The following is a 15,254-nucleotide window of genomic DNA, read 5'->3' on the forward strand; positions in this document are numbered from 1 at the left end:
GCTCCTCACAAGAAAGAGGATGGGAAGATGCATAAGAGGGATGATAAGGATCATTCTAAAAATCCCCCACGAAAAGAAGCCCACACACCTAACAAACCAGAGGAAGGCTATCGAAAACCCCCATTCCAAAAGACATTTAGGAAGTGTGTAGTTTGTGGGTCTGTTGACTATGTGGAAGGAGATCCCAGGTGTAAGGGTAAACCTTCTTTTTTTCAGCCATGCTTCTTTTTTATTTTTTTAGGATTATTGGTCAAAGTCAGTTGTTTCTGGGGGATGCCAAAGGTTCCCTTAAAGAGATTGTGCCTTTCTCCGCTATGCATAGATTTTCAGGGTTCACTGTACCCGTTTTATTGGCTGCAGATACTGGAGGAATATCAGCCTTTGGACCAGCATCCCCCACTAATTGGTTCTTGGGGCTCCCATAGTTAGGCTTCAAACAGTTATTATATTCTGATACACTGATGAGCTTCCGTAAGAGGAACGTATGCAAAGAAAGTTCTTCTAAAATGTTTGCATTAATGTTATCATCTTGAGACCACTCCCTTAGAGTTCCAGAGAGTGTAGGTTGAGGGAAGACAACTCCCAGTCAGCTTCTTTACCCAAAGGATATTGTGACAATGCCAGAAGGGAATTGTCTAAATCTGTTTGACATTAGGAGTCCTCAAAAGCCACTGTCTGCTGCACCTCTGGCTGCCCCCCCACCCTCAACATTCCTATCTCCTTCACCAGATTCAATCAATAGTATCGATTCATCCCCTATTCCCTCTCCATCATTCAGGTTCTGCATGGTAATGTCCATTGAAGATGGAGGGGAAGGGGGCAAGGGCATGGCCATAGCCATCCTCATGGTGCTCCTTGTGGGAGTAAAAATCAAAGGGGCTGAGAGAATGTCATCAAATGACCGTGCCTCGGCCATTGCTTCTCGCCTAGTTAGGGGTACCGTCCTCTGATATGTGTACAATTTGCGCTTTCCCCTCTTCATTACACGTACCATTAACTCAGGGAATTATATTTTAATAGCCCCCACTCTAAGTTGAGACTATTTCCGGACAGTCACACTAAGTATCTTATGAACCTTATGGCCTGAAAATGATTTAGTTAATAAACATGATTGAAATACAAGTTTTCGAGATGTTTAACAAAACATAGTAACAAATCTGGAAAACCAAAATCCTATACCTAGAGTGCCTCCTTGCTGCTTCAGTTCACTTCAGGTGAATGCATACAAGTGCTTAGGAGAATGAATCGACTCTATTAGCCATCAGACAATCACCTACTTGGTCCATAATAGTTCATCTATATGATCATAAATGAGTTCAATAGGCAGCCCGTACCCTGGCCCCAGCTCCAGCCTAACAGCACAACAGCACGGCACTTCCGTGCACTTCCCGGATGCGGGCACACATATGCGCGCGGCGATGATGTAGGTTGTGCAAAGGCAGAGGGTGGGCCCCGGGGCGCACAGCGTTACTGCAACAGAAGAAGAAGAGAGAAATGAGAACCATCAGTTGCGTCACGTTCTATTCACAACCGAGACTTCCCAGTTCCTCACGTAGAGCTTAGTAGTAGCAGGTAGTAATTACTTCAACTTGTAGTTCTCCATGTCTGATGGCGTTTTGCTGCTTTTGTAGCCACTAGTCGTTCCTCTTCAGCGTAAGAAGTTCAATAAAGCAGCTTTTTTGCCACAACGTGCAGTTAGCACACAAATTCAAAGACAGAATTCACAGCGAACCGGGTCCACAGCACAACAGCACGGCACTTTATACAATATTGGTTTGTTGTTCTAATAATCTTTTGCCATTTCTATTGGGAACCGCTTCACCCAAAATTGTACAATTTTAGATGTGTACCTATTATCACAAAGCATGTTTGCATTAAATTTCAAAGTTGCACCAAGTATACTTTTCCCATGATTTACATTTTTCTGCCGTTTACATCCCCCATATGCTAGGGAAATCTACAATGTCTTGTTTTAATCCCACCAAAATTACATTTAAACTGTTAAACTGTCGTATTGTTGTGTTTTCCGGTTGCAGAAATAAAAGTCTTAAAGTTTATTAATTCAGAACAGTCTTTTGCCCCAAATGGCCAGTATTGTCTTCCAAATAAGGGCATACTTCCCAATGTTGCTCTGGAGTTGCCTTTGAAGCTCCCCAGTTTGGGTTGAGGGGAGGTGCTGCTAAAAGGTCACAGCTATGTGTCCCAGAATTCCATTGTACCAGGCTTAAGCACTGCCACAGAGTCTGACGAGGGTGTGAGATTCACCACCCTGGCCTATTCATATGCCCCAGGGGCTGTTCCACTTGAAGGGAGGCAGACTCTGTTCCCATTAAGCAAAATCCTTTGAAGCCAGGCCAGGATAAACCTGTTTTGTGGCTTCAGCAATTTTCTTTTAATTTATTTATTTTCTTCTTTCCTGAAACAGAAAGCAAAACTGTTGGAATTAAATATCCAACATATGTTTTAAAACAAACCTCCCCCACATTTCTATGCAAGGACAGGGCCTTAATTCAACAATTTCCTTTGAAACAGACATTTCCTTAATAAAAAGCACCATTTTACACGTGGTTAATTTTCCTTTGCTAAAGAAACAGAACCGTGTATCACCACACGATAGCCCCATATGCACTCCTATGGGAAAATCTCCCTGGTAACACTCACAGGACTATCTACCCTACAGTCCCTAGGAAGGAATGCAGACGGGAGTATAGCCTTAAACTTTATAAAACTGTTTTAAGAAACCAATATTTTGTACTAGCACTTAATCTGTATAGCTCTCGAGAAGAGAGCAGGCGTGTGTTTACATGGTAAATTTGCAATTTTAAAGAAAAGTGGTAAGAGAGCCGATGCTCAAACATACATAAAAATTCAAATGAGGGTATGCGTATGCATCAGATAGATTTTTTAATGATGCAGAAGAGTATAACAAGTGAAGTACAATAATGAGTTCAAGTGCTACTAATTAACAACATCTGTATACCACACTTTCTAATTTTTCTTCAAACAATAACAAAGACGATCGCTTCTTGCGAGTTTTCAAAACAGGATAAAAGGTCTTCTCAAAGAAATTCACAGTGGCTAGTGTTTACAACATTCACACTAGAATTGTTTTTAAGTAAAACCTCAAAGTCCATTAGGACTATTCCAAATAGCACACTTGAATTCAAACAGTTTCCAACGCGTTTCGGATTACTACAGAATCCATCTTCAGGGCTATAGTTGCTATTTGTTCCAATTCTTCCAAATATATCACATTTCAGGTCTATTAAAATAACAAAGAACATGATCACTAAATGTTTACCATTTTACTACCACAAGAGAACACTAATAGTATTAAGGGGATCACTAACCTCGTAGTCCATCAATAGTAGATGTCAGGTAATCGAGTCAAACTCTCAGGGCCTCAGTGCACTACTGGGGCCAGCCGTAAAGGGTGTTGGACGTGAGGATACCCGGTACCCTATGGGAATGTAAGGATGGGGGATGTGAATTAAAAACAGGGAAACCTCATTGTCAAATAACATCAGGCCCCTAAGGCCTCTCAGCGAGTCTCGAAAAAATCTCATGTACAAGTGGCACACCTTACTCGGCTCCGCGCAGTGAGCAGTTCTCGACATACTGACCCGTGAGGAAAGTAAGGGGGCATAAAGTGTCACTTAGCCAATTTGAAAATCACGGTGCTTCAAACTGAAAACGGTAAGCACCCCAAACATGCGGTCACAGCTGGATTAACTACAAGCACGCTGTAACATTCTATTGGTACTAGCGTGCAGTAACACGGTTCCCCATTGCAGCATTAACCATCAATGCTTGCAAGCGGAGCGTACGTCTTCTATCCTACGTACATCTGTATCAATACAAAAAATGTCGGACACCTATACAATGATAGTTTGATTCGAGGAAACTCCTCTGGCGAGCGCTCACCTCGCTGTGTCTGGAGACAGTCAGCCGTCCGACACAGAAGCGCGGGGCTGTAAGCATCTTGTGTTTATCGGTTGCCGTGGTGACTTCGCGCAAGCACGCGTGTGCCCCCGGCCTCCATCTTGAAGTGGGCAATCGTGAGCCTATTTACAAGCAATGCATAGTACAGTGAATATACTGATGTGGAGGGATCCCTCGATCGCCGAAGCAGCAAAGAACTGCATTTCTAACTAACTAATGGTGGGTCCTTAGTCACACGTGCATGCCGGGTTGGCAATCATGTGTAGAATGTGTAAGGGGTAAAAGGCACTTATGGTGGATATACGGGTAGTAACGGCAGTAAGTTAATTGGGCTACTTGAAGGGGGCATAGGGGTAATGCAGATCCGGGTCTACTGGGGCTCCCATAGCCACCCAATTCAATAGTAATAGAATCTCACAATTGCTTGGAGGTGGACACAGGGGAAATGCAGGTCATTTTTACCAATATATATCGGAATCACAACATACATTGTGTGTTCTATTCCAACAGCCATGAGACTAGCCATAGCCTGTTCCATAGCAACTGCATCTTCAGTCAATTCCAGTATGAATGATGAACCTCAGAGAACAAACCTCTATCTCTCCATTCTGCCGTGCTAGGAACACCCAAGCGCGGCGTCACTTCACAATGCGGTTTTCTTTTACATCTAGATACTAAACGTTATTTGTAGCCCTAGTCAATTTCTCCTACACATAAATCTGTTCAAGGCAAGAGTCCACAGAAACTGACATAAGCATAGAGAGATAGGGCTTCTTTTGAAGAGTTTAGCTGTGATATTTTGTTACAAATACAAGCTTTTTCTGTATGGCTTGGAGTGAAGTTCTATGTTATTTCACAGATCTTGCCTGACACAGTCTGTCATTCAGTGAGAAATGCCCCCTTTTGCTGGAGCACAACCATATGGATGGAGATAGCTGGGTCTCACTGGAATAAAACTCTGTGCTGTTGAAACGGTTGAAAAGAACATCAGGGCACAGTCATTTTAAATGCAAAACATTTCCTTTAAGTGCTGCTTTTCAATTCCTTTCTTTGGTGCACATAAGGAAAACACTGGCAGCCTTTCTCGGGGTGTTCCATGTTCCATCTCACCCCATATGTGCTTGGCAAAGACAGCACGGATATTATTTCGGTGACTGCAAAACGCAGTTTTGGTGCAATGCAATGATGCCCAACAGAGCCAGTAAAACCATTTTGCTGGTACTGCTGAAAAATGCAGTTTGGTGATGTAGGGGAGTTCTGCTGGGCGATTAAATGTACCCCACAGTCGGACACCCCTGCCATTAGAAACACTGGGGCAGATGCAAGTTTCTTTCAACCTGATGAAGTTGCTAAGGCTTCCAAAAGGCTTACCAAGTAAGCAGGAGGTCCAATCCAAATGTGTCCCATACTGCCAGCTATCATTATATGTAATGACATGATTGTTAAGATCACTGTGAATGTTCAGTCTGAAGTGCCAGGTAGGGTACTCTTGAGCAATGACTTGAAGTCCCTGAGTTTAGTTTCCAGGACCCCAAAGCCCGTTTCTAAGAAGAGAAGAGAGCTAACAGGAAAGCAAGGGAGGCAATCTTAAGAGACCTTCCAACTGAGACCATGGGGAAACCCACAGTCTCCAAAGAAAAGAAAGGCCCCAAGCCCAAAACTTCCTCAAGAAAAAAGGTTCCTGTAGAATAGAGGTCACATCTGTGACCCCACCACCAACTGAGGCTCAGTTGGAGCCAGAAGGATCCCCAGCAGAACCATCTTCTGATGAATCAGAGGTGTAGTAGATTCAACCCTGACTGGAAGATCAGGATCCAAGAGACCATCCTGAGCTGCAGACTTTGCTTGCAGAAGGTGGACCCTCAAGGATAGATTTCAGTAGGGACCAGAGAGAGGATCCCTCTCTAGAAGGTTTGCATCAACCGGCAGCTTCCCAGAGTGAAGGGCAAGATCCTGGGAAGCATAGGCTATACTGGGAGGGTGGTCTCCTCTACAGTGAGCCTATGGAGTCTATTCCAAGGGACCTCAGGAAACTTTTGGTAGACCAAGAATTGAGATCCAAATTCCCACAGTTGGTACATGAAGTCCCCCTAGCTGGTCACTTTAGTTTTAATAGGACCAATAAGAGGATGTCATTGTACTTTTACTGGCCGAAGATGGGTGCAGAGATTGACAAACACTGTAGGAGTTGCCACACTTGCCAGTTAGCTCTTTAAAGTGGAGTCAAGATGTGACACCTTTAGGGCCTCTCCCAGTTGTGGGGGTTCCTTTTGAGGGGGTGGAGATTGACATTGTTGGTCCCCTAGACCCTCCAACTTCTTCAGGCAACTGGTTTATATTGGTTGTAAAGGACCATGCCACTATGTACCCTGAAGCTATTTCAATGAGAACTGTTACTGTTCAAGCAGTGGCTAAGGCCCTACTTGGTATTTTTACCTGAGTAGGATTTCCTAAGGAGGTTGTATCTGACAGGGGGGTCACATTTTATGTAGCACTACATGCAGGCCATGTGGAAAACTTGTGGGGTCACCTTCAGGTTCTCAACTGCCTACCACCCTCAGACAAATGGGTTGGTAAAGATATTTACTAGAACAATGAACACAATTGGAGCTTTGGAAGAACCACTTAGAAGAAAGTGGGACCTTCTTCTGCCATGCCTTCTTTTTGCCTATCGAGAAGTTCCTCAAGCTGGAGTGGGCTTTAGCCCCTTTGAGTTACTTTATGGCCATCCTGTCAGACGCCCACTGGCCCTGGAAGGAGGTTCTGGAGAGTGCCCCATTCCCTCAAGCCAGTAAGGATTATTGACTATGTGCTAGGCCTCAGACAGAGTATGGCACACATAATGACAGAGGATTCTGAGAATTTGAAAGCTGGCCATGATCTGGTCAAGCATTGCACGAGCAGAAGGCTTACATGGGGGAGTTTACTCCAGACAACAAGTTCTCATCATGGTTCCAGTGACAAATGGTCTTATAGGACAAATGGACAGGACCCTTCAAAGTTGTGGGAAAACCTGGATAGGTCAATTATTTGGTAGACTTGGGCGGTGCTAAGGTGGTCTTTTATACCAATCATCTGAATGCTTATGTTTCCAGACCAGAGATAGGAGCTTTCCTCTTAGCTTCTGATAAAGAAGTAGAGGACAGTGAACCTCTACCAAATCTTCTAAGGGGACATCCTTCAGATAGATCAGTAGAAGGGGTACAACATTCTACTAATCTGACAATGCAGCAACAGCAGTAGTGCAAAGATTTGTTAACTCACTTTGCCCTTCTGTTCTCACTTACACCAGGCTTGACCCCTTGGGGCCAACATGACGATGACACTGTTGATAGTGTACCTGTTAAAAGCAGGGGCTAGAAAGCAGGGGCTACAGGATGCCAGCTAACGTGAGGAAGCACATAAAGGAAGAGGTCAACAAGATGCTTGACCTTGCAGTGATTGAACATTCCACAAGTCCATGGACTAGCCTACTTGTGTTAATACCCAATGCAGGATTCTGTGTGGACTATAGGGCACTCAATTCAGTTACCAAGACTGATGCCCATCCATTGCCAATGACAGATGAACTGGTGGAGAAGCTGGGCTCAGCAATGTTCCTCTGTACCCTTGACCTGACAAGTGGTTATTGGCAGATTTCCATAACTGACCAGTCCAAGGAAAAGACAGCATTCTCAACCCCCAGAAGGCTTGTACCAGTTCAAGGTCATGCCTTTTGGATTAAAGAATGCACCTGCCACATTCCAGAGAATGGTTAACCATGTTCTGAATGGTTGGAGAACATCTGCATGGCATACTTGGATGACATTACAGTGTTCAGCCCCACCGGAAGGCGCAAGCCGGCCCTCTCACTGAAGGCACCCCATTAAAGGCACTTGCCTGTCCACTCTTGTGTTTTCATACTCCGATCGCCGGGTGGGCAGGAGCCCAACCCCACCACCGACACCAACAGCTGCTGCAGGAGACGACCTCGTCATTGCCGTGATCTGGGTAAGAAGAGCTGAGCGCATATTCATCATGCTACGCGGCTCCACACTGCTCCTTACAGCAGGGAAGGCCATACATGCCCACATCCTCTCTCTTCAGGCAATGATTGCCAAAATCTGCTTCTGCTCGCCACTGTTCGCCATTACCCACGTGGAGAACCACGCAGATGAGCTCAAAATGGCTGCTGCCAGTTATTGTGTGCAGGTTGCTAGGCAACCTGCACGCTCCTCATTGGCGCACGTCTGCATTTCAGGAGACCGGCCCCACCGGAAGGCGCAAGCCTGCCCTCCCACTGAAGACACCCCATTAAAGGCACTTGCCTGTCCGTGCTTGTGTTTTCATACTCCGATCGCCGGGTGGGCAGGAGCCCAACCCCACCACCGACACCAACAGCTGCTGCAGGAGACGACCTTGTCATTGCCGTGATCTGGGTAAGAAGAGCTGAGCGCATATTCATCATGCTACGCGGCTCCACACTGCTCCTTACAGTAGGGAAGGCCATCCATGCCCACATCCTCTCTCTTCAGGCAATGATTGCCAAAATCTGCTTCTGCTCGCCCACTGTTCACCATTACCCACGTGGAGAACCACGCAGATGAGCTCAAAATGGCTGCTGCCAGTTATTGTTTACAGGTTGCCTAGCAACCGGCACGCTCCTCATTGGTGCGCCTCTGCATTTCAGGAAACCGGCCCCACCGGAAGGCGCAAGCCTGCCCTCCCACTGAAGGCACCCCATTAAAGGCACTTGCATGTCCGTGCCTGTCCGGAGCCATACGGACCATTGGCCAGGACCCCTGCACCTGACAACCAGTGCACAGCCAACTGCCGTAACGGGCTCTGTACATTACGCCCTGCGACTTGCTAACCATAGCAGCCATACCCTGCCCTAGTGTGCTCTGAACCACATGTCCACCACCTTCTGGTCCCATCACTAGCTGCATTTACATGCACGCTGGCTTCCCATTACCAGATCTGTATACTACATCTTACCTATCATACTTGTTACTGTGTTTTAACTCGTGAGCATGGAGACTTACTCGTTGCATTGCCCCAGGTGGTGCTGGAGCTCCCCCCCCACTACAGGAGCAGTGGCCTGCCTGGAGGCACACCCTGATCCCAAGGTAGGCACGTTGCCCTACTACGCTGCAATTCTAATCCTGCAGCCCAACATTGTGCATTTTGCCCTTCCCTCGCCGGAGCCCTGCCACATTTCGTCAATTCGATCCCCCGTTATGCTGCTCCATCATCCCTATGCTGCCGCTCCCATTGCCATCACCATGAACTTGCTGCACCGGTAAGCACTATTTCTCACTTCTCCCGAGACACTGATCTTTTTCTCTGACTACCCGGTGCACTCATCACCGCTCGCCAATCCTACCCTCCAGTATTCGACCCATATCTTAATGTACTTGACTGTGTTCACTTGTCATAATCTGTGTATTACCATTTTGATATGATGTTAGATTCTGTATGAAATAATACTCCACAGACCTTACTAAACAACTCCTCCCCAATAGTGGCATGTTCCGTTATCTGTTCCACTCGCACATGCTCAGGCTGCATAGCCTTCTAACTGTCTGGCCACTTAGTAAAACTCTGTAGCTATTACTCCTATTATCCCCTATGACTACTGATGTTATATTGTACTAGCCTGACCCTATGCTATTGGCTGCCTTACTGTACTAGCCTGGCCCTATGCTGTTTACTGCCCTACTGTACTAGCCTGGCCCTATGCTGTTTGCTGCCCTACTGCACTGGCCTGGCCCTATGCTGTTTGCTGCCCTATTGTACTAGCCTGGCCCTCATGCTGCCTGCTGCTACACTGTACTAGCCTGGCGCTATGCTGCTTACTGCCCTACTGTACTAGCCTGGCCCTATGCTGTTTGCTGCACTACTGTACTAGCCTGGCCCTATGCTGTTTGCTGCCCTACTGTACTAGCCCGGCCCTATGCTGCTTGCTGACCTACTGTACTAGCCTGGCCCTATGCCGCCCTACTGTACTAACCTGGCCTTATGCTATTTGCTGCCCTACTGCACTAGCCTGGCCCTTATGCTGTTTGCTGTTACACAGCACTAGCCGCGCCCTATGCTGTGCGCTACCATCTTGAACTAGTTCACTCCTATAGCATACACTTGCCGTCTACAGGCAATCTCACTTACCAACATTGATATGACATCACCCATGCTCAATTGCCCACTTGCTCCCTAGCCATCCTTACCACACTTACTGCCCTATCTACAATGGCAGCTCCCCACTATAGACTCCCGACACTATGGGAACTGTCTAGCAAGACGTATACCCAGCCTCCGATCCAACAGTCATTAGAGCCCATCTTCAAGATCTATCAGAGTCAGGTCTGCCCCACTATTCTAAAAAACCTTAGATTAGGATCTAGACTCCCTAAGCCACCACAAGCCCACCTTTCTCATGGTCACTCCAAGACAGAACCTACACGAGTACCGTACAACTCCTCTAAAAGTAAACCTATCCGTACTCAGAACTAAATCATCTGAAACCTTGATCAACATTGACCACACTAGTGTTATCATGAAAGGAACACAACCTTAAGGGAGGCCTCATCAACGTTAGATCCTTGATAGCCCATGCCTCTGAAATATTGCAGATATCATCCTCTGCAACTAACTCGATTTCCTAGCAGTGACTGAAACATGGCTGCACAAAGCGGCTGGTCCAGCCCTAATGTTCGCCATACCTCCTAACTTCACCATCTTTAGAAAGGACAGAGAAACTTCCAAAGTAGGCGGCATTGCTTTCATCTGTAGAGCCGACATCACTATCAAAGAAATAGATCATATGTCTATGCCTTCAGCAGAACTACTCTCCCTCAAACTGGGAATCTCCGCCTCACGCACCATTACTGTGAACCTTATCTACAGACCTCCGGGCCCACTAGGTACTTTTGAAGAAGAAGACATAACCACCCTTCTTAACACCAATGCTAAACCGTGGACACAAATCATCCTACTTGGTGACTTCAACCTAGGCTACAATGACCCCAAAGACTCTAATGCCTCTATCCTAGCCAACACAATATTGGAAGCAGGCCTCACCATCCGAAACAACGGCCCCACACATGTCAAAGGCCGTACACTGGACTGGGTGGCAGATATCAACTGCGCCTCCACCATAACGGCTATTGAACCATGCATATGGACTGATCATCATCTGAACTCGCTGACCATCTCAGACTTACCTCAATTTAAGACAACCAAACTACCGGCACCTCCAACCCTCACACGCTGTAAAAGAAACAGAACAGTCACGAATCTCCTCCCTCTGATTCAGCCCATCACTAATCATTCCAATCTCATTACTAACCCTAATGATCTGGTCTCCTCACTACCCTCACCAATAGTTACAAGAAACAAATCATTCAGGCAAAAAAAAGAGACCTTTAATGACAGAATTAAAAAAGCTAATTCTAACACTAGGGAAATCTTCACCATCCTCAGAGAATTAGAATCCCCTATCACACCCATAGACTCCTGTACCAAAGATAAAATCGGGTGCACCAACATTCAAAATGCCTTATGCAATAAAATCACCATGTTACAAGACAAAATATCTGCCAAAAGATCCTCCCTCCACAACATTGCGCTCTCCACTCAAGAAGACTGTGCGGTGTATATGAACCCTTTCATTTAAAGCGAGCAGCTTCAACGTTGCAGTATGCAACGTTGAAGCTGCTCGCTTTGGTGTAAATGAAAGTGTTCATATACACCCGTGTGTTGTATATGAACACTTTCATGTACACCAAAGCAAGCAGCTTCAATGTTACAGCAACGTTGAAGGTGCTTGATTTGGTGTACATGAAAGTGTTCATATACAACACACGGGTGTATATGAACACTTTCATTTATACCAAACAAGGCTTCTTGTGGCACTCCTCCAGTTTAACGCCACCAAAAGGGTACCGTATATGTGCGCTGGTTTAGCGCACATATTAAACTCGCAGAGTGCCACAAGAATAGCCTTCCAAAATGCCAGTTTAAGAATGTTGCGGTTGCTAGGTTGGTTTCCAACCCATCCTAGCAACCTGTAATAAGGTGGGATGGTAATCAAACAGGTAAGCACGTTGTTCATTTCATATAGGTTTATTGCTTACAAGTCAAGCCCGTTACATGGGAGAGACACTGGCAGCACCCCACCCGCCGGCACCATCTCCAACTGTCAACCCCCCGAGCACCCGCACGTCATTCCTCACTCAACATTCCATTGCTTGGAACCACGCCTGCACTCACACCAAGATGATACCATCAACTCTAATTACAACACTTCTCTCCCTGATAATCTGATTGAGTCATCAATTCAAAAATGCATGACACGTGGCCACCATGCCATTCACCCCTTCCGACTAAGACAAAGTCTAATGCCCTACACTCATAAAGACCCACTAGGTAAAACTGCAATAAACACCAATTAAAACGGAGCACCTAACGGCCCCTACTGTGTATCCACAACAGGTGTTATCCACAAACAAGATGATACCAATAACCACCCACTAACTAAATCCAAAGAATAACCACCCACTAACTAAATCCAAAGAATAACCACCCACTGACTAAATCCAAAGAAGTTACAACCCACAAAACACTGATCACAAACACCAAATCCCAGTCTACTAATCCCTACCAACATATGCGGGACCTAACTACCCTCAAGAACAAAAACAAGAAAGGAAGCACTGCCACCAAAACCCTGAGCTACCCCTCGGGGCTCAGGCCTGCCACGCCTGACTCCACCACAGATATCCACCTAACCAACTAAACCATCCGTGCACACAACACCTTCCACCCCAGGCTGCCCCCAGGAACCACCAGCCTGCCACGCTGGAGCACAAACCACCGGCCACTGGACCCAACCGGCCATCCATGACCCACAACACGCACACCAACCCGCGATACCCAACACAAAGTACAAACCACTGGGAAACATACCAACTCCTCACACACACACCTAACCCCGTCACCAATGTGGCCCCTGGCCACCACTACCACAACCACCACTACCCATGTTGCACCTCCTCTTACAGAGGCCCCAGGACACTGTCACCAACACAACCGTGGCCCCAGGCCACTGCCTCCTACACCTCACATCTCCGTGGCCCCAGCCCACTGCCACCCACTCATCTGTGGCCCCAAGCCACTGTCACCTACACCACGATTCTCTGTGACCCCAGGCCACTTCTACGGACACCTCACTCCGGGACCCAAAACACCGCCAGTGAAACCCCGGCACCTCCTGAAACAGACCCCTTAGCGCGCCAGCAAAACACCAAGAATAGGCCCACCCGGCTACCCACGTCTACCAGGACACATACATGGGTTCCCTTAACCATACGAAACCCATTGACTAAAATCTTCGAACAATAAGGACTAAGGGAACATACCACTCATACGGCGGCACAATCACAGTTCATCCACGACTATATGCATAATAAACTACGTGCTCATATCCATTCATTCATGAACATGCATTATGCAAAAACACAAAGAACCCAACCTTGCACAATAGAATTAGCTGATTGTACAACGGTATATCCCCAAGCGAGGAAACTGCCTTTTTAATACTCAAAATCACAAGACCCAAAGGTTGTATGGACAGCTTTAACACCCCCAAACTGCAGGATGACGAAACCTCTGTGAAAAACAAAACGCATCAAAAAAATGAAAAGTTCACAGTTCACGAGCCCATACGACCCTTCTGCACCCTGCAAGGAAAACAGGTACACATAAGGCAAAACACATTTAAAGAAAAAGTTCACAGTTTTAAAAGAAAAGTTCACAGTTTTAAAAGAAAAGTTCACAGTCTCAAAGTACATTAGACTTATCCCGCCCTGCAAACAAAACAGTAACTACATTGTGGTTAGATTGCATTTAAAGCAAAAATCGCACACATGACAGGGCCTCTACACGTATCACCACACACGCACACATCCACACCATACGCACCGAACGGCCCATACAAGGACACAACAGAGGCCACAAACAATACCACTCATACACACTCACCCTGGCCTCGACACCACGAATAAAATTAATCCTCACTCAAAGTGAGGGCTTTTATTCCCACGTAGAAATCATGCAGATCTGGATCAAATCCCTTTAGGATGGCAAGAAAGGAACATCTGTCACAGAATTCCCCATCGTTGCATCCTTCAGATCTACACAACACACATCCATGTTCACATTTCTTCTTTGGATGCACAAAGTACCTGCCGCCACTTTCCAGCTCTAAACACCTCTTACGCGAAGTGTGCTGGAAACCCGTAGACTCCTCCATGACAACGCCAAGCTGAGGATCTTTTTTTTCATTCTCACTCCATGAAAGCTCTGTGTCATTTACTTTACAGCAATCATCCGAAAGTTCCTCGCCGCACGTGGAAACCCCAGGGGGAAACCGGAGCAGCGATGTCACTGCACTCCTTTGACGGACCCGCACCGTCTTGCAGTTCGTTCATATGCCCAGCCATGAAAACTCCCAGGTGAGGGAAGCACCAGTCACCCGGAAACTAAATCGCCCTCAAAACGAAACAGGAAAAACACAAATGAAGGCTCAACTCCTCCCTACGGTCGCGCACCACAGCGCCACCCACTGGCTGCAGGGGCAATCAGCCATATGACCAAAGAGCTCTGCTGCTCACCTCCTCCGCTCACTTTCCAGCGTAAAACGCCAACAAACCCCATAACAGCCCTCTTCTAGCCAACGGGGGCTCCTAACCCTGCCATGGAAGATTGTGCAGGGCCAGAATTCACTAGACCGCCGCCGCACCAAAAACTCTGCAGGCACTCCCGACTTTGGTTCTCCGGCTCTGTACCCAGGGGCACTGGACACCCCCACTACGGACCACCGGATCCTCTCACCGGTCTAGGTTCTCCAGTTCCGGACCCAGGGGCACTGGACACCCCCGCTACGGACCACCGGCGTCCCCCAATCAGCCACTTATGTTCCAGTTATGTTCACTTCTTACTTCAATCCTGCAGTCAGACACCAGGAACAACCCACAAACTGGACCAATGACAGTGCCCACATCGCCACGATGGGGTGTGACCCGGACCACCAACAGTCCGCTTCACTAGTTTGCGCCCCGGCGGGTGGGATGAGAAAGCTGGAGGGCAGTGTCACCTTCCTCTCTGCTGCCCCCTCCACAGCAGCTCAATCCTCGTCGCCAGTGTAATAAGGTGGGATGGTAATCAAACAGGTAAGCACGTTGTTCATTTCATGTAGGTTTATTGCTTACAAGTCAAGCCAGTTACATGGGAGAGACACTGGCAGCACCCCACCCGGCAGGCACCATCTCCAA

The 15,254-nt window shown here is 46.9% G+C and overlaps 1 long non-coding RNA gene across 1 annotated transcript in view; it reads right to left on the reverse strand.

Annotated features, from left to right (window-relative positions):
* LOC138516208 (uncharacterized) overlaps window positions 1-14,474 on the reverse strand; it is a 36,773-nt gene extending 22,299 nt beyond the window's left edge. The window contains exon 1 of the long non-coding RNA XR_011282247.1: window positions 14,166-14,474. This is a non-coding gene — a long non-coding RNA (uncharacterized lncRNA). The remainder of the gene's footprint in view (window positions 1-14,165) is intronic.
* Window positions 14,475-15,254: the final 780 nt, after the last annotated feature.

This window comes from Ambystoma mexicanum, chromosome 6q (genome assembly GCF_040938575.1).
Source record: "Ambystoma mexicanum isolate Mex_15411 chromosome 6q, UKY_AmexF1_1, whole genome shotgun sequence".
Taxonomy (NCBI): domain Eukaryota; kingdom Metazoa; phylum Chordata; class Amphibia; order Caudata; family Ambystomatidae; genus Ambystoma; species Ambystoma mexicanum.